Source organism: Myripristis murdjan, chromosome 19 (genome assembly GCF_902150065.1).
Source record: "Myripristis murdjan chromosome 19, fMyrMur1.1, whole genome shotgun sequence".
In the NCBI taxonomy this organism is placed as follows: Eukaryota; Metazoa; Chordata; class Actinopteri; order Holocentriformes; family Holocentridae; genus Myripristis; species Myripristis murdjan.
Window position 1 is genome coordinate 17,712,505 of NC_043998.1, and position 20,282 is coordinate 17,732,786.

General features: G+C 41.8%; 1 protein-coding gene across 1 annotated transcript in view; it reads left to right on the top strand.

Annotated features, from left to right (window-relative positions):
* The window catches only part of glp2r (glucagon-like peptide 2 receptor), a 71,596-nt gene that overhangs the window by 543 nt on the left and 50,771 nt on the right, over window positions 1–20,282 (top strand). The window lies entirely within an intron of this gene.

Genomic DNA, 20,282 nt, shown 5'->3' on the forward strand with positions numbered 1-20,282 from the left:
AGCTCTCAAAATATCACCATAATGAATATGCCATTGATTTCCTGCGAGGGGGGACTGATACTAAAGTGGTGCAATCATACGCGTGCTTTTACGTGTCTTCAAGAGATTGAAGATTTGAGGGGTGACTGATTTCAACCGGGGCTTGGGAGAAGTATGACATGAATTTAAATGGGCGGGGAAGTGAAAAAGTGACACTGTACCTACATAAGCTACAGTAGCTGTCAAGTTACCCGGCTAACTAGCCAGCCCTCCACATGTAACACACGCCGTGGAAACTGTGTCTGATCGATTGAACCCTGCAGCTGACATCTTTTATGTGCTTCCCCCATGTGTGCTCTTCGTTGGATCAAATATGATGCAGGAGATGATAAAAGAGATTACATTTATTTTTTTGTTATTTCAGATTCCATTCTTCTTCTTCTTTTTTTTTTTTTGGCTTATTTATGCAGCTCGTTCAGAGGTGTGGGAAATGCAGCCTAGGGAGCGGAAGATAGTCTAAAATAAACTAAGAAGACAATAACACATTCACATTAGTTAAAAAAAAAAACTTTATATAAATGAGGATCAAAAGACGAGCAGGCACATAAAGTAAGTTTTTGCATTTGGAGTCTATTAAGTGGGCTTTAAAAGTCGGCACTGGTCGAAGCCTCATTTTTACATAAGCTAAGTAGACTGAAGCTGTCGGTCCTGTGCACTGTGGCTGGGCATGAGGAGTGGCACTAATGAAGTACTGGTGCATGTCAGGCGTGCTGTGTTGAAATGGCTGGGGATCCACCCCGGCAGGACGGCTTGCTGATAAGACTGTTCCAGTGAATGAGAAAAGCAGATCAGGACAGAGGAATTAAGAGTTAGTGTATCAGCCTGGGTCAGACAGCTGTGATTGACAAGAGTTATGCAATAAGCCGAGGATCCCTGACACTCTGAGATGACTTCCTCCTCTGTACGCGAGTGCATACACACAGTCTGTCAGTGTGTGTGTAAGTGGCATCAATCACGCGATGGGTGTTGATTTGGGTCATGGCATCATGCAACTATGAGCCTGCATGACATAGTGCACCTTGTAGAGGAACGCAAACTTTGGAAGGAGAGTCATGCTTGTGAAGCTGTGCCCAACACAATATATACTACAGCTAGGCAAATTTCCCTTTAATTTGAAATATCATTACATTATTTAAAACCCGGGCGTTTTTTACTGCTTTTTGCCCATGGTTAAATCCAAAAAGCAATTAAAACACAATAACACACTCCGCCATTGGACTTACATTAAACGTCTGAGTATCCTTTGCTTGAAACTTGAGTGTATTGCAGCTTTGTGGTATTAGATATTGTTTTGAGGCCATACTCCACCCTATGACTCTGTAACCTCCGAGCACATTTTATGTTTCTGTTTTGCAATAAAATTCAAAGAAGTGGAAAGATTCATAATTTTGGGAGGGAGCGTAAACTGAATTCCCTCTTTACAGATGGTGCGATTTTAATAAATAAATAATCAGACAATCAGAATGCTTTTTGCTACGCTGCTTCCTCATCTCCATCCTGCTCAGCCAGAAAATATAGGATTGCCTAATATCAGAAGGTGATCTGTTACTTTTTAACAAGGGGGATGAGGGAGGCCAATTGGGAGCACCCCCGCTCCTTCAACACCAGCCAAGACCCACACACACACACACACACACACACACACACACCCATGTACACCCCCCAAAGGACATCATTCAAGGACTGCTTAACCATAACTGTGACATCTCTAACTCTACAATTTCATTTTATCCAGTTATGTTCCTTCTCTCCCTGCCACAATTGTCTTTTTTATAGCCGTGCATATGAGTAACGGGTAATAGAACTGCTATAAGGCTTAATACATATTTTCTCTAGGCCTAGTCTAGATTCAAGCATTTTAATTATATCAATGCAGATTAATTTCCTCAGTCACATTACCTGCTCCACTACCAGGAAGAAATCTAGAGCAAAAACTAAAATCTGTAGTCATGTATCTCCTAAAACATTTTGTTCTAGAGGTGGCTTGGTCTGGGGTGTAATTACGACAGCACAAATGCTACTGAATGATCATGGAAATATTAAAGGAAAATTATAGGAACACTACAGGCAGCAATGTTTCTCTATGATCGTCTTGCTCTTCTACAACTACACCTTGTTACTTGTCTCTTTGATCATGCAGGCAGCACTACTCTCCAAGATAATCCAAGATAGGAGGAAGACAGGACTGAGAGAAAAAGGCACAATTGCAAAGCCGTCTGCCACTTCAGCACCAAGGACAGCGCCATGGATTTATCAATACACTGCACAGTGAGGCTGCTGATATTTCAGAGCCGTGGTCAGGCCATAGATTGTAACTTGCACAAACCTCAGTCAGATAAAAGATCAGATAAAAGCCGTCTGCCATTTCAGCACCACGGACAGCGCCATAGATTTATCAATACACTGCACAGTGAGGCTGCTGATATTTCAGAGTCGGGGTCAGGCCATAGATTTAAATCACCTTAAATTACCTATTGGCTAATATCAAATAAAAAGAGAATGAATTTATCAATTAAGAATTGATCAGCCACAATACTGTATACACTCATAGTTCACCAAGCGGGGCATTCAGCATCAGAGATCTCCCACCTGATATTAATGCCTAAACATTAATAATTATGATTGACCAATTACAGTTAATCACACTGATGTCATCAGTCACGTTCACAAAAAGCGAGTCATATCTGCTGTAGTTGCTTATGGCTTATTTTAAATTCATAAATGATTTTGAGAGATTGTGGGCATTCCAGTGCTGTCAAACTGAGGCAGCAACATCCCGTTCCTACTCCTCCTCCAACATGACATGTTCACTTAAGAAAAGTGTCAAGGAAACAGGAAACAGGAAAGTGCATGAGCAAGTATCAAATGGGCTATTACGAAGGAAATGTTGTCATAATTGTGCAGTTCTTCGCCTATTTGGAGGAATAAGTAGCTGCAGTGTTAGTGTTATTATGTTTTTATGTTTTGGATCATACTGTTGGTGATTACCTGTTGGCCCTGTGTGAGTGGATGACATATCGGACAACAGCGCTCCCGGCAACCTGCAGGCATATAAACTGCTACAATCAAGTATGTGATGAAATTTTCATCACAATCGACTGTCATGCTGGTAGAAAAGTCGAAAAATAAGTCCTCAGTGGAATTATCCCTTAAATCATTCTATAAGCTTTAAGCAACCAGAACCCTGCAAGAAGTGGAGCACACATCAAGTTCATGACATACTTGCATATTTGTTGAATTGACATCTTTTCATTCAAACAGAATGTATAATAATGATGAAATCTCTTTTAAGAGAAGTGCAGGGGTTGTGTCTGAAGTATTTGTGCTTCCCTCTGGCTTTAAGCTATTTCGCTTGAATTTTTAAGTCTCCCTCTGACTTTTCAGTAGCATGCTGAGTTCCTCAACCACCAACAAATGGCAATGAACAGCGATGTGCTTTGCTATCTTGGTTGTTACAAAGAGGTATTATGTTATCAGGTTTACCTCCAACAGTTGAAAAATCACACTGTCAGAAAAATAGCAGAATCAGCAGTAACAGAGTTGGTAAAATAATCTGCATGATTGATGCATGTCATTTTCAAATCAGGTTATGAATAATGACACCCGTAATGTAAATTTTATTGCAATCCAACATACATTTTACAGTGCAGGTAATATTTCAAAACCCAAGGTAAAGGTCGACTACATAAAATTAAAAAGAACTGACTTGACAAGCAATGAAAAATGTGCAGAACCCATGAGGTCACTCTGGCGGCAAGCAGGGCTGAATGAGAGTCTGTAGATAATCTGGTCAAGACAACAACAAGAAAGCAATCAAGTTCTATTGACAGCGGTGTGAAAGTTCAGTGACCGCACTGGGACTAGAGCGGCTCTGGCACAAAGCGGGCATGCTGATTTTGTAGAATGATGGTCCATGTCAATCCTTAAGTTGTTGTCTTCCTCAAATAATGACTCAGCCCCACATTTTATAGACCTAATAAACCAGGGAATAAAGCGGCATAGTGAGTGCCTCCTGCTTCTGACCAAGGACAAAATCTATTTTCATCTCACTATGCAAGTATCCAAGGCTTAGAATTGAAACAAAGGTGCTTAGTCCATTATGAGGCAGAGATACTCAACTTTGTACATCTTCCACTGCAAGGACATCTGTCATCATTTGCAGAGAGAGTTCTCTCTTGCCACTGACTTCAGGTTCTGGTGGAGTGATTGCATTACAATAGCCACTTGCTGAGCAATGTGTGACCCAGCTTTCAGCAACCCAACTCCAGAGACGGGATGTACACAATAAGTCAGACTCAACAAGGTCAAATCAGCCTCGAGCTAACAATATCTCATTCCTCCAACCATCAGCTCGATATCCTTTATTCTTCTCCTTTCACCTCCCACCATTAACAAACAAAACCCCTTTTGATGGACATATGCAGCATGGAGAGTGCACTGGCATGTGTCTGCAGCTTGGCCAATGCTGTGGAGAGAGCAGTCAATCACATTTTGCTACATGTAAGGGAATAACAGGGAGTTGTGACAATGGCATTGGGTTGGCAGGGTGAGCTATATTAGCAAGGCTGGGGGTTCTTCATCATGGCCCCACAATGAATTCCCCAGCCGACTGAACCGTGTGGGGCGCCTGGATGATTGCCTGGGACCTTTCAATTTACCTCTCTTCAGACCCCCTGCTGCCTGGTCCCGAGAGAGAGAGAGGGAGAGAGAGAGAGAGAGAGAGGGAGAGAGAGAGAGAGAGAGAGAGAGAGAGAGAGAGAGAGAGAGAGAGAGAGAGAGAGAGAGAGAGAGAGAGAGAGAGAGTAGGATTAGTGGAATGCATAGAGACAAGTGGAAACCTCTTCCAATACCCATATATGAAATTGTGTGGTGGTAGCTTCATGCATTGGTTTTAATAGTTGACATACATACAGTATAGCCTTTCAGAATATGAACTGCATGCTATTTAGACTTAACTGTTTTATTTGAAAATGCATCTTTTTTTCCTCTGTTTAGCCCTTCTCTCTACTTAAAAGACCACACCAGTGATTTTGAATGTTTAGCTCATTTATGCACATTTTACATCACAACAAACCATTTTGCAAATCATGTGGGGCTAGTAAAGATTTAACAACATATAATCAAAATCCCTCCTTTTTTAAATTTGAGCCACCTTATAATATTCTGCTTCTGCGGCTAACAAAGTCATCCACGTTCAAAAACCACAGAGGTGATAATTTTCTGCAAATGTTTTCCCAGGGACTATTTTCCAGCAGAGAGACAGTTTAACTCTGCCCAATTTCAAGTCATCAAAACACAACAGCGCTGTTTTGCTTTGAGGAAAACTAATATGGAGGACTTTATTACGGTGATGGAATACTGGTGTGAAGAAAGTTTGAAGTCTCTGAAAGTTCATTTTCATATCGCAGTGAATGAATGGAAAAATATGGATAAAAGGTAGGAAAAATTACACTGGAGTTCTGAAATATGACTGCTTGCTTTGGGAAAAGATTAACAGAAATTTGAAGTGTATGCATTTTGTACATATACTGGTAAACATGTAAAATCACCAGGATTCAATCACTGTTTTTGTCTCTTGTTGAGCGCATCAGTATGGAAGGGATTCTTATCTAAAACAGTCTAGTGTGGACGAAAAACAAAAGACCCAAACACACCATTTTAAATTTACCTGGCTTAGTGTGGACTTTGACTTCACTGAGCAGCGACGGAGTGATCCGGAGTTTGTTACACCATGCAGAGCTAATTGACCCCGCTGGTACATTACACACTTGTATCCAGCATGGTGTGGAAAAGCAGAGATACAGAGGCGGACAGATCTAGGGATTCATACTAAGATCAGACTGTACCCCAGGGGTCACTGCTGCTCTGACCCACATAAGATGGAGAGCACTGGGGCAATTACTGAAAAGATGATACCACGGGCACAATGCCTTAATTAGATGTGCGGTTTTTACTGCTGGCAGATACTGCTGAAATTAATCAGAGTAGAGAATGGGCTTCAGCATAGCATGGGAAAAAAGTGAGGAGTGGGGAAAGAGGGAAAGATTAAAAGCTATGAGAAGCAGCAGAGAAAAACATGGGAACAAAGTCGCTCTTTTTTCATATGTACATTTAAAGCGGCCCTAAAAAGAGAACAACTTGTCTAATTAAAGTAGCTTTGATTAACAGAATTGTTGCCTTACCTTAGTAAAACAACAGCTGAAGGTATTTATCTATTTTCTTACGCTGGGGAATGGATCAACCCTATATTTAGTGATTTTTAGTGTGGCATTTCTGTCAATACACCAGTTACCTTGTGTATCCAAAATAGATCACCGCTGCGTTTTGCCTGGCTCCTGATTCCACTGCTGTTTTTATTTTCAATCAATCACAGGAGCTGGAAAACAAGTAAAAAGTACTTACGTGAGCTAAAAGTAGGTCAAGATGGTTGGAAAAGTGCAGGTTGTACCATCGAGGGCCACTTGTCTTACTATTAGTTCCCTTCCTATGAGTCGTTATACCATGGCAACAAGCCCCTCAACCCCCAACACAGCATAATGAAGAAAAAGGGTTTGATTAAACTGTATAGCTGTGTTGTGTGACATGAAGGAGTGGAGGCAGAAAGGTAGTGATGAGAATGAGGGAGATATGGGGAGAAAGAGAGAGAGAGAGAGAGAGAGAGAGAGAGAGAGAGAACTGGATGAAAATATCATGATTTAAGTGATTCTTTGTCCGGCTTAACAAGCTCTATATAATCAGGTGAGGAGGGCTAAAATAGCCTTTCTTAGTAGAGGAGCTGACATTTTGCTGAAATAGAGGCAGAAGTACCGATGTAAAAGACCCACTTGGGTGAAAGTAAAGACTGGGCAGCTCATTACGAGGTACTCAGAACAAAAAAGAGCTTTTATACATGTGATCTTTTCTGTACAATGACAGGGCAAGAGGACAACTCCAGATCACTTTACTCACTTACTTTACTTATTCACTTGAAAACATTTTTTAAATCCAATTTATGTTTCTGCAGATGGACTATTCACAGCTGGCTGCTCCAAAAATGTTTGTGATGCAGATAGTATGATGTACACATCCTCCGGCAGCCATATTGGAGGTTTTGGAAAATGGTAACTCTTCAAAAAGTTTACTTTTTAAGTTTAACTGTCTGAAAAAAAAAACTTGACTCAACAAATTATTCACATTTACTTAACTTTTTGGTCCTACACAACTAGCTGTCTCTTTTTCTGGTTTGATTATAGCCATCTTTTTTGCTCAGTTCTCCAACACACTTTCATGATGGCACAAACCATCAAGGAGATTAGTGACACTGAAATAGTGCAGGAAAAATATGAGAGACTCAAAACAACAACAAAAAAAAGCTAAAGAAACCAAAGTATTGCATTACTTCCTCTCACATGTAGCTCTGGCCTCATGCTTAACTTGTGGAGGGGGATCAGCAAACCAGCTGAACAGGTGCGAGCAGGTGTGCTGAAGGGGTTTGATCTCTCCCTCCCTGGCTTCATCCATCTCTCTCTGTCACATCCAGCTGTGGTTCTCTGTCGGCGCCTCATTGTCATTCCAGAGGGATATCTGTCCTCCAAACTTATCTCTGGAGGAGCCGGGCTCTTACAGTGATTATACAGATCCTCCAGGACGAGGAACCCACAGCCAGTGCCATCTCAGCCTTTATCTCCTTGTAGCTATGGCTGACAAAAAGAGGCTTGGTGACTCAGCCTGCACCCGCCACACACACGCAGACAAGCAAATACATAAAGATTTCACTGATATCAGTGCATGTAGCTCCTAGTAGATATGTTGTGCTGATATTATGCACCCTTCAATTTTTCACATCATGCAATTTCAGTGTTCAATACACAAATTCATACAACTGTCACGTCTTTACCTGGGAACTGTCTTCTCATGTTGGAATGAGACATTTGTAATCAAATCAGAATTATAGTCATTATAATAAAAGGATAGTTCACCCAATTTGAAAAATCTTATATTATTTCACTTCACCCCTAGCTGTTATGTCAAACAGTAGTGGCAGCTTTAAGGCGGGGGGAAGTTCACTTCAATGGCAGGCGGCTAACAGTTAGCATTTGGAGCATCCAGTCGGTATCCAGCACTCAGTAACAATAACAGGAAGACAGCACCACTACTGTCCTACATTTTCAACATGGGTGACCTGCCCCTTTAAAGGTGGATGACACCACCTACACAATATCTCACTTTTAATAAAAGCCTAATACCAGCATACTGATACTAACCTGGATGTACATGTGTATGCACAGGCACATGCACACACACACACACACACACACACACACACACACACACACTGCATGCACATTGTATTTCATTTACTGTTTTAGTGTGAGGGATATCTGAACAATATCAACCTGTGCCAGGAAGAGTAGGTGAGGCAGCAATCAAAGTGCCCTTCAGAGAGCGATATGGTATTGGACTGACGTCACATAAAACAAGCCAGACAGGGACTGACAGGCAGGGACGATGCTGATGTACAGTAAACCAAGTTAGCTGTGAGATGGGGGAAAAAAAAAAGGAAAATCCAGCAACAGCAGCTTTTCACTGCTTTGACAGATGGTGGGCAACATTCTGCTGGTGGTTTTCACCGTCGCATTTCCTCTGAGCACATTTTATGAAGACAAGCGTGTTTATTGATATTTCGTTAAAGGGATGAGGTTTCTATTGACTGAAATACCTTGACTGACCCAAATTAAATCCTGTCCTTGTTTCCCTTTCCTGCCAGACATAACCAGGCGGCTCCATGATGTAATCAGCGAAATGGTGTCAGTGTCCAGTCAGCACATTTTGTCCATATACAACCCTCAGCTCAGGGATTAACCCTATATGGTTACCGCCTTGTGGTTAATATTTATGGGCAAACATTTATTCCCAAGAGCACGTGGAGATGAGACATTCAGGAGAGGAAAAAAAGCGCAGAGAGTGTTGGAACCTATTTCTCCGGGCTTTTGTCCTATGAATTATTGAGGGATGGAGAAAAACTGGGCTTTAGGTTCAAACACTTTGGATTCATTAGGAGATAAGTGCTGGTTATTAGGCTTTGTAGCGGACATCTTTCATCGTGCTCGGGAATCATGGCGGATTAGTTAGGGGCTGATTTTTTTTTTTTTGGCTTTCATTCATTTTGCTTTGCCGTGTAATAAACATCATTAGTTATCATTGCACTGATTAATGTCACTGGGGATGAATAATTCAGGGCCGAGGAAAGGCCCTGCTCTTTAAACAAATCTATTCTCTTATTCCGGATACTGGATTGGTTCTCCAGCTTTATCATTTTTTCCATATTGAAATAACACAACAATATTCTTCTTCAGCTATCCTTGGGCACACATTATCAGCATCTCAGTACATAATAAAAGCATCACACCAGGCATTTTCACAGTCTTCCTCCTGCTTGTTACAATCAACATAACAAAGAGTCCCTATTGTGTGCTCCGAACACTGCTTCTATATCTTGTATACAACATCCATTGTATTTCCTCTGTAATAAAGCCAAATTAAATATAGCCTGATCAGAGAAAAAAAGAGTTGATATCCAGCTGCCTCTGCCACCTGCCTGCTACTGTAACATCATATTACTGAGATAAAGCAGCTGCCTTCTTAAGGAGGCGTCGTTTGTAAGGCGAAGTGGAACGTCTTCCCCCCCCAGAGCAGCACAACCAGGGGCTTTCACCCTTGTCTCGCCCCTGTGTGTAGCTGTTAAGTTAGCCAAAGGCAAAGCTGAAGGAGGTTAATTAGAGCTGCACCGATAATATCTGTATTATCAGGATCGGCGCTGATCCAGCTCCCAGGTGTTTGTCCTCGGATTGGCAAATGAAGCTGTCCTGACACAATTCAGTGACCTGCACTTTGGCACAGTAAAACACTTTCTTTCACTTTCTTGGGAGGAGAGGAAAAATGTGAAAATGTGCCGTGATTCTTCGAGGTCAGTGAAGACGAGGATAACATTGCAATCTGCCCCCCCCAAGCTACGGCGTCCCTGGCCGGGGAGACAACTACAGATTTTTTCAATGAAGTGGACTGTCATGAAAATGCCAAAATGCTGCAGAACCATCCCCTCGCAATAAAGTAGGCCAAGGCCGACCTGTTGTTCACAAAAGGAGACTTGGCTATTAAGGCTGAATGCCAATCTGTTCTCTTGGAACCGATTGCACTGTTTTTAGCAGTTAGCCTGTTCTTGGAGCATGTGCAGAGGTTTTAGACATATCTGTGCCAAGAATTTAGATAGATTTCTCTGTCTTCTTCCCTATCAGGCAGGAGCGGCAATCTGTCTGTCACCCGTTGTGGCAGGAGCGGGATTGCTCCCTGCTGAGGAGCTGGTCAGTGCCACAATAATGTACCTGTCACTGCGCTGCCTTGTCCTTAGTGGCTTTCTTCAATGCACTGTGTGTCAAAAATTTCCACAGACTGCAGAGGAGCCAGAGGTGAGCACTGAACAAAAACGAGTTGGCTCTCACAAAAGCAGTTCAGCTCGGTTAAGGGGGCGGTAAAATGCGTATTTTTTTATTAAAATGTTTTTTTGTGTGTTTTTGTTGATTGGATGGAGAAAACATCATGATACTCAGAATCTTAAGGGCTTTCCACACAGAGATATCGGTTGATTTCTCCTGAGTCAAGCGGTTGGTTTTGTTGGGTTTTAAAAGCTACTTGACACAAAAAAATAGAGCAATCCAATCAGAAAACCACTTCAGTTTTTATTCCTCCTGCCACCTTTTGATTGACAGTCTTCAGCTGCTCCTGTTAGGCTCATCAGGTATTCACAGCAACAGTTACCTTGTTAGCACTGCTGCTCCTGGATGAAAATCTGCCATTTTACTGAGGATTATTTCACCAAGATAACAAGAGCTGAGTTAGAGCAAAGTGCCTCAATCTGATGTGGACACATCCACTGTGCTACAAAGCTCCAAAGTATATGTTTTCAGCTAGTGAGCTCTACAGCAATGTTAGTTATGAATAATTTACTAACACGTAGTTGCAGCACTAGTAAGCCCCATAATTATCTCAGTTCAAAACAGCCGGATATGTTTCTCCTTGCTGGACAGATGAATCACAACAATGTTGTTACTCTACAAGGGGAACTAAAGCCCAACCAACTGTGCTAGAATGTATTACTGCAGAAAATGCAGCCCCTAAAACTCATTTCATTACAGTTATTGACTTTTAGAAACTCTCAAATCTTGGTGGATGATGAAGAAAGTACTCAAGCATGATACTCAATAAGAAAACCGGGTTTACTATCCCTTTAAGGGCTGAAAGCTTGCACTGCAGGCCCTTGGCTGTGGCTAATATAATGAAATAAAACTGTTCTTTCATGCACATGGCTCTGTAAGTATTGCATATTTGACTGCCCCGGTTGCAGAATAAGCCGTTTCTGCACGCCACAGCTGAAGTTACACTGGAAGATTTCCTGGCTTTGTGCCCTTGCCCACATTAGCATACTGGCATGACCTTTGACCTTCCAGCCGTGAGGACCTGTAGGCCCTAGATACAGTGGGAATCATCGGGTGTCAAGGAGACAGAGGTTCAGCAACAATTGGAGATGACAGCTCATTCATCATGGCCAAGGTATCCGTTCCACTGAATAGAACACATTCTCCACCCTAGACTGCGTCGGGCTTGCTTAATTAAAAATGGGAGCACAGTAAACAACTTCAATGATTTCTTGTCTTTGCGGCGCTACCTCATTAAAAAACATACTTTTGATGTTTGGCATCTATTTTCTGTGTGAAGAATGGAATTGAGTTGTTAATTTCGAGGACATGCTTTGATTATTCTTTTTGTTCCAGCGCTGTGTTTTCAGCGGCGTGTGGCACACAAGCACGTTTGTGTGTGAGAGAGATAATACTTTATTGTCCACTGTGCAGGGAGCAGTTAGCTGTGTATATCAGCACACACACACACACACACACACATGGACAGGGACATACAGTTCCTGCTATAATCCATTGCAATATTGGATCTCTGGGTCAGCATTTGATTTCATATAGATATTAGTGCTTAAAGGGAAAATCCACCCAAAAACATTAAAAGCACTTATAATAACAGCTGTTGGTCATCTACTCTACCATCCCTGGGCCAGTTTTGTGATTCAGGGGTGTATTTTTCTAATTCCAGTGAGTAACTGGACAGAGATTATATATTAAATATTATGTGTAAACATCACATTTTGCTATCAGTTTGTCAGTAAAAGAGCAAGCAATTCTTTCTCTACTACAACAACATTCAAAATGTACAACTAAACCTAAAGATTGCCAGGAGAATTATGCCAGAAGCCCAGTAATACAATGCAAAGCAGTGTGTTGAAACTGATAATCAGCTCTGTCTGGGGGCTTTAATGTCTCCAAACCCATGTTATTACCTGATTTCATTATAGTTTTCCTATTAATTTCAGGTCCGGATAATGGAATTGCTTTGGCTGTGACATTCTCAAATCACTGCAATTTCAAGACAATTGTAGTTTATGCAAAAATAGAAGAAAAAGACGGAGGAATTAGAGGCCGAGGGAGTTCACTTTCAGGCCCTGACGTGGCCACCGTGTTCATCCAGCTGTGCGTAATGAGACACATTTGCATAACGTGTCGAAATACTTATATTATTTTCTTTTTCCTTTCATGAATCAGAGGTATTGAGTGTGTGTGTATTGAATCTGGCAGACTAATATCCAGCACAAATAGCCTCAAATATGTAACGCTTTAAGAGTGAAAAACCTTTTAAATCCACTTGTGGTGTCATTCATATTTCTACTTGATTTAATTGCGCTTCTATGTGTTGAACATTTTTTAAGGCTTCACAGCTAATTAAACATATTCAAAAGATGTTTTGTAATTATCAGGAAAGTAGAAGCAATGGAATGAATTGCTATAAAATATGTTTTTATTTAATTATTACTGACAAGGTTGATGTCAGGGAATAGGAGCTCTGCAGGTACTTGTCTTATGACAATGAAAATCAAACAAAGCCAAAGAGCCTTGAGCGGCAGTGAGCAAAGGTGCCTCCGCAGTCTGCTTCCAAACGTTTTATTTTACTTTCAAGCAGCACAGGGCCTTGTGGAAGAGTGAAAAAAAGGAATGCATGGCGATTTCTAAATTCCTTCCTCCTATTGATTACTCAGTTAAGCACATTTGCATGTGCGGTCATGATCCTTCTCTGGCTGACCATCTTTTTCTGTCTCACCTCCTCTACCTGTTCTCCTGTGTCATTTTGCAGTCTCTCATGCTTCCCTTCTATCAGTGCATCTGTCTGCCTTTCTTTATGTCTGTCTCTTTTTTCTCTGTCTACTCAGCGACCCATCTGTGATGTGTGTCCTTGGACCTGAAACTGAGCAGTTTAAATCATCTCAGCCTTCCTAATCTCAGGTAATGGAAGAGAATTGGTTTTGTCCTCCTTTCCTCCTTCTCCTCCTCCTCTGTACCACCTGACCTCCAGGAATGCCCATCCACCATCCTTATGAATAGATGCCGAGTTAAAAATAAATAGCAACATTTAATCCTGTAATCCGCTGCCTCCGCAGTCTGCATTCAAGTGCATTTTGAGCTTCAAAAAGTCTGGAACTGTATGCACTTTCCTTGCCAGATGCCACAACTTTGCTCATTTAGACTGAATTAGTTGTACATGCCAGTATATTTCTGTACAGAAATAATTAAATTGTGTCTTGTCCCTCAATTAGCTTGGCTCATAGCCAGATTTATCAAAGGAGAAGGAAACCGAGGGAAGACTGACTCAATTAGCAGAGTAATTACTACACAGTGACCTTGTCTTAAATGGGATTGTTGCAGACCTTTTGTATTTAATTGAAGTGAAGTCACTTATTCAAGAAGCAGCCGCAAATGGGCTCAATCTGCAATTAGGTGCATGTGGCTGCGTGCATCCCGAGGAAAGTTTTACATTACATTACAGTTCAGGCTGAGTTATTCTTCAAGATCTGCTTGATTAACTTTTCCTGCACAATTTGGAGCGGGGACTTTTAAAAATCAAGTTTGCATGTTAAACCATTCCGTCAATTAGCTGGAGTCGGTTCAGATCAGGATGTTGTTTGTATCAACTGCTGTCAAGCAAGGCTGAACATCTGAGAGCAGGGTGGTTTCAAAACAAACACCCACGCGTACAGTTACACACACACACACTCACAGACTCATACACACACACACACACACACACAGACACACACACACAAACAGGCCAGGAGTGCATGGAGAGCGTGATGCTGTGTTCCAGGCAGGCAGTGCTGCTCTGTAATTGGCTGAGCCAGCTCGTTAAGGGCTCTGCTCCAGCCCCTCTGGGTGTTAATGTGGCCCCTGAGCGCCTGGCAGCCACTTTCATCCAGACATCCACCCCAGCCGCCCAGTGAAACCAGACCCATGACTCCACAGCAATTAGCACCCATCAGCCTATAAACAACCTGCCACACTAGGCTAGATGGAGCACGTGTACGTTTGTGTGTGTGTGTGTGTGTGTGTGTGTGGACTCACGTACACAAGTGAAACAAGAACAGAGATGAAGTATACGACTGTCTGTTTTTGTGTTTTCTCGGTTTTGGCGACCAAGCTAAGATGCAGCTCGATTACCATAAAAAGCAACATAATTAGCCACAGTGACGCATTAAGAGGTAAATGAATGGGACTCTGTGTGTGTGTGTGTGTGTGTGTGTTACCTGAAGAAGCTAGCCATGCCAAATAATAGAACAACTGTGTTCAGGATTTTGTGCATGAGATGACAAAGCTCAGTGGGAAGATTTGGCGAAGGAATATGCATATTTGTACGTCAATGTGTTAGTATTTCTCTCTCTCTCTCTCTCTCTCTCTCTCTCTCTCTCTCTCTCTCTCTCTCTCTCTCTCTGTGTGTGTGTGTGTGTGTGTGTGTGTGTGCTGTGCACATATGGCCAAAACTCTATTACTGTTATTTTTTATTGTTATTTTAAGGCATTTCTTGAATAATCACTGATTCCAACATGGTCCTACAGGAGTCTAGGCTGAATATCATTTCTGTGCATCCAAATGAGAACAATGGAGCAATTACTTGTTTTTTGGCTTGACATGAGAAATACAGCCCTTCTGTCTGTTTTGCTAATGAATAATAACACACACGCACACACACACATCGTGCTGTGGATTCTTGGAGGCCACTCAAAGGCAAGTGAATTGTCTGTAGTTGTGAGGGAGATGGAGTCTGGCTCACGGACTGAGAGAAAGTCGAAGTGGTTTGCAAAGCTTCGTTCTTGAGCAGCAATAGCCTCTCGGAGAGCTCATGTGACACATAGAAAAGTGATATGGTGCACATTACACATTTTGGTCCTCTTCCACCTGTTAACTTATGCATGTGTGCCCAATTTTTTTCACACACCCAATATGAGTCAGACATTTTTTTCCTGAAAGTATGTCAGTGAAACAAGGCAAAACACACAAGATTCCAGTCATTTCAAATTTTCAACAGTTACTGTGGGCGGTTTGATAAATGGCATTTCTGAAAACCCAGTTGGACCATTCAGATCAGAGGTTGTTTTTTCCTTGTGTTTCTGATGCCATACGTTGTAAAAAGAATAAAAAAAAAAAAAAAAAGGAGAAGGCGAGCCAGAGAATTCTGATGCCTTCACAAATGAAGAGGTTTCATGCCTCCTCTCATGAATTAATGCGCTCTGCAAGCCATCATAAAAACAGAGAATATGCAGCTGCACTGCCTGCCATGTCACCAGCTTGTTGCTAGCTTGTCTGACAGAAAACACACTCTTCAGGGGCTGCCTTCTTCAACACACACATGCAGGAAAGTGTGCTTTTTGGAGGACTGAAAGCTAGACCAAGGAACTGAAACGGCTCACTCACAGGCTGCTATCAGCATTTCTGGAACAAATAAAGACGCCTCAGTGCAAAAAATTCACTGGTTTGATTGTATTTTTTTTTCTACTGATGAAAATCCTTGAGGCTTATTTGTTTGAGCAACATATTTGAAATATGTCTCATCTCAGCAGCGTTACAACATGTTTAACTCGCATTGTCATCATCTGTACATCTTTATAAAAACACATTTTTAACATCCTCTAGGCGCAATTTGCTGACGCAGGCGATGGTGTTTAAATGGCTGAGTTAGTATCACAGACTTATGGTGACCAGACGTCCCACTTTGTCTGGGACTGTCCCAGTTTCAGGCTGGGTGCCCCGAGTCCTGACAAATATCTGTAAAACATTAAAATGTCCCGGTTTTCAACATTCACTACCAAGCTGTCCTGGTTTTTCACTCTTCATGTCTGCAATTCAAACCAAAAGTAGACATATCATACACCAAAAAGCCTCAGTGTTTTCGACCGAATCTATTGGTGCCAGGGTTGATGCAATCAGACCTCTACTTGTAACAGTGACGTCATGTTCAACACAGATGAGTTGGCAGAGGATGTGTCACAGCCAGTCATTTAGTTGGCTTGTGCACGCTGACAAATGCCTTGTGTTTTGTATTAGTAAGTATCTGACTTTGTTTTGTGGTTACCAGTGTTATTATACAGTTTGAACTATGTTTCAGTGGATTTTTTTTGGAGAGAAAAATATTTTTCATCTGCTGGGGCGCTGTCCGTGGTGCTGAAATGTGAGCTTGGTGTGCTAAGTGCTGAAATAACTGTTTGAGCTTATTGAATTTACAGAAAGTGACAGAGATCTGCCCACAGTATGAATAGCTAACATTAGCTTTGTGCATGAGGGCTGACCAGTGAGCAGTATTTGGCTTCAAACGGTCGAATGGAGTCGAATGGCTTATCTCAGCAGCTGCAGCCCAAATCACTGGGTGTACTTGCTGAGTGGCTTGTTGTAGGTAACTTGAGTCAAAAGTGGAGACTCACTTCAGGAGGAGCAGCACATTTTATCCACTCTGTTATGGCATATGAAACGTCTTCAGTATCATCAGAAGCATCCACTCCCTCACTCTGGAGGCCCCCTGCTGAGCTTCTCTGCTTACTGTCAGTTAACTCAAGTGGGCAGGACTTCAATCCCCATGATGCAATGTGTGTAAAAACTACAAGGTCTAACCATTTCTACGGGCCTAACCCTGACTCTGCCTGGTGTTATCTGCTGTGTGGATAACGTATTGTGTATACTGTGTCCATGTTTTTGTTGTCATATTGTCTTTTTTTTTTTTTTTTTTTTATCTGTGGTGGTAAATAAATTTCCCCTGTGGGATTAATGAAGTTCATCCTATCCTGTCCTCTCTCTTGTTTGCCTAAAATTCTGCTAAAACCAGGCTGCATAAGTACGCAGTCTCAAAATTCGACCTTCAATTCCAACTCGAATTGCAACACAGTTTGTGCACACCTGCATTTTTTTCCTACGACAGTTGCTGTAACGCCACTCAGTGCTTAGTGTCTAAATGCACAAATCCTTTCATCTGGTCACTTTCAAACGACAGTATGGACAGTGAGCCTTAAAGATCAGCCGGGAAAAACAGATTGGATTTGCCGTCCGCCTGAGCTCTGGATGCATACTGACAGTTGGAAGTCCACTCAAAGGTAGATGTGGCCTACATGCCGGTATTAAAGGAAGGGTACATGACGTTCACATGGACCTCCTTTCATGGATTTTAATCATGATGTACTGAGCTGGCACTTTATTATACAATACATCTCTCTCTCTCTCTCTCTCTCTCTCTCTCTCTCTCTATCTCTACTTTTCTACTTGGCATGAGTGGCACTTCTCCCATGCCGTCCTTAGCGGGCACCTGACAGACACAATGAAAGGCAGCTGGCAGGACAGCACTGAAGAATGAAGTGAATAATTTATCTGAGCATCTGGGCCCATTTCCCCCCACTCATCTCCAACCCCAACGCCACTCTCCCGCCCCCCCCCCCCCATCCTCTTCATCTCTCCCCGTCTCTCTTCCACCCTCTACCCACACCTCCGTCAAGATGAGCTTTCCTTTTCTCTGTTTTCTTTTTTTTTTTTTTTTTTTTCGAGACTTGAGATTCAGCAGCGACTGGGCTCCTTTCTCTTTTTGTTCAATCGTCTGGCTTCCCCAGCCCTCTCTAATTCCCTCCCTCATTTTCTTTTTCGGATCAGATTCTCACACACTCTTTGCCTCTCTCTGCATCCAAACTCTATATTTGAAATTCACTTTAAAGTTGCTCTGCAGCTTTCACGGGAGAACAGTATTTGATAGAGTCAAAATTGTATAGCTTTTTTATGAAGTCGTTTGTATTTAATAGCATGTGCATTCATTCGGTACACACACTGCATGTAAGTATGGTTTAGGAAAGTAATATCAGTGCAGTTATTGTAAGGCAAGGATCTGAAGTTGTAGATGTACCGGGTGTATGTGTGAAAAATGGTGCATATCTGTCGCACACACATATTTTTAAAGACATTCAAGTGTTTTGTTAGGCCCAGTGCTTAATTTCACCCATATGTGATGAACAGACACCAAAATCATCCCTGTGCTCACATCTGAGTTTGTCAAATGTTGTCGATTACACTTATCCAACGTGAGATTGACCTGATAGTTGACCTGATAGTTAAAAAAAATAGAGATTTTTATAATACGGCCTGTAGGATCATACATTTTAAAAATGAACCATAATTAAGTTAGTAGAGCAGATGTTGCCAGGTTTATTTTTGGAACTAGTTTTAGTTGACAGTGCGTTTTAGCTGGAAGCTCTCCATCGCCCACCACATCCCCTTCCTACAGAAACAAGTCGTCTCCAAGTCTTAGAGCAAGAGAGATCTTTTGGCAGGAAAAGTACTCTCTGGTTGCTCAGAATAGTAGTTTATTTTGTGTGTAAATATCAGCCTCCTTTCAGTAAATTTTAATGACACATATAATTTAGCTTTATGGCTGCTGCCAGTGCTTATTTTCTCATTTGAGATAACGCTACAGTAGTTTACCCAGAGTCTGTCAACAGTGTGTGCTGAAGCGCTGGCATGGAACAAATTATCTGCCAAGACACCAAACATAAGTCCAAGTCAAGTGTCAAGTCTTTAAGCTGGAGTCCAAGTCAAGTCAGTCTTTACAGTACCTGTCAGACGTTTGGACACACTTTTTCATTCAGTGTTTTCTCTGCATTTGTATTATTTTCAATACTGTACTGTACATTAACACTGAAGACATCACAACTATGGAAACTATGTGTTATGGTCTCCCTTGTGTTCTCTTGTCTGTGGTTGTGTGTGTGTGTGGCATGGGCGTCTGTCTCTCTCTCTCTCAGCTCCTTACTTCACCAACACACCTGATCCTGCTTGCCATCAGCACACCTGCCCTTCATTCGCTGAACGAGCCAGCGGTATAAGAACCCGGCCCTCACTCCCAGTCTTCGCCAGATCATTGCTTCTGCTACAGTGGTAGTTACAAACCCAGCCGGCAGTGTTTTCACCTGTTTATGTTTTCTGAGATGCTGCCTTTGTCTAGCTGTTGTACGTCAGGATCATCTCTTTGCCACGCCTTGCCTGCCTTCACTCTCTCTAGCATTTCCACAGCCTGTGCTGCACAGCCTGTGTCAGCTTGCTTCACCAGCTTCCAGCCAGCCGCTCAGCTCTTTAACTGCCTAACCTCGGCAATAAACTACTTAAAACTTCTTTTCACCTCCCTGTGTCTGTATTTGGGTCCAAAGTAAGACCCCGGACACATATGGAATTGTGTAGAAAAAGTGTTTTAGAATGTTTTAATAATAAAAATAAAGAAAAAACACTGAACGAGAAGGTGTGTCCGAACTTTTGACTGGTGCTGTAGAATCTACATAGGGTGTATATGGGAACAATATTGTAATTTTTTGTAGTTTTTTTTCTGGATCCTAGTGTTATTTTGGCCATAAGCTCTATCCTGAGCTTATTTCTGAGAGATGCGGTTGGCACAGGAGTTAATGCCACTAGTAGGAGGAATATATTGTTAATGGGTGGAGTTAGGTTTGACTTCAAATCAACTTCTCTCGTGCTCTCTAAAGTCCAGATGAAACGAAAATTCGAGAGTATTTAACTTCTGTATGGTGACGAATTTCTGACTGAAACAGGATAGACAGGCGGGACATAACGTTGGGAGGAATTTGATTTTAACATTGAAATGTGGACGTGGATCTTAGCTCTGTGCTACTAAAACTAGAGGATTGATTGATCGGTGGATGCCATAATATTATTGGCTGATTCATGCCTATGTAAGCATGTGCATATTTTATTTTACAGGAAAAAATGATTGTGTTTTGATATAAGAATACAAAGAAGGGTAGGTTACTGGTCCTGTTGCTTTCTGAGGGGAATATAGAAATT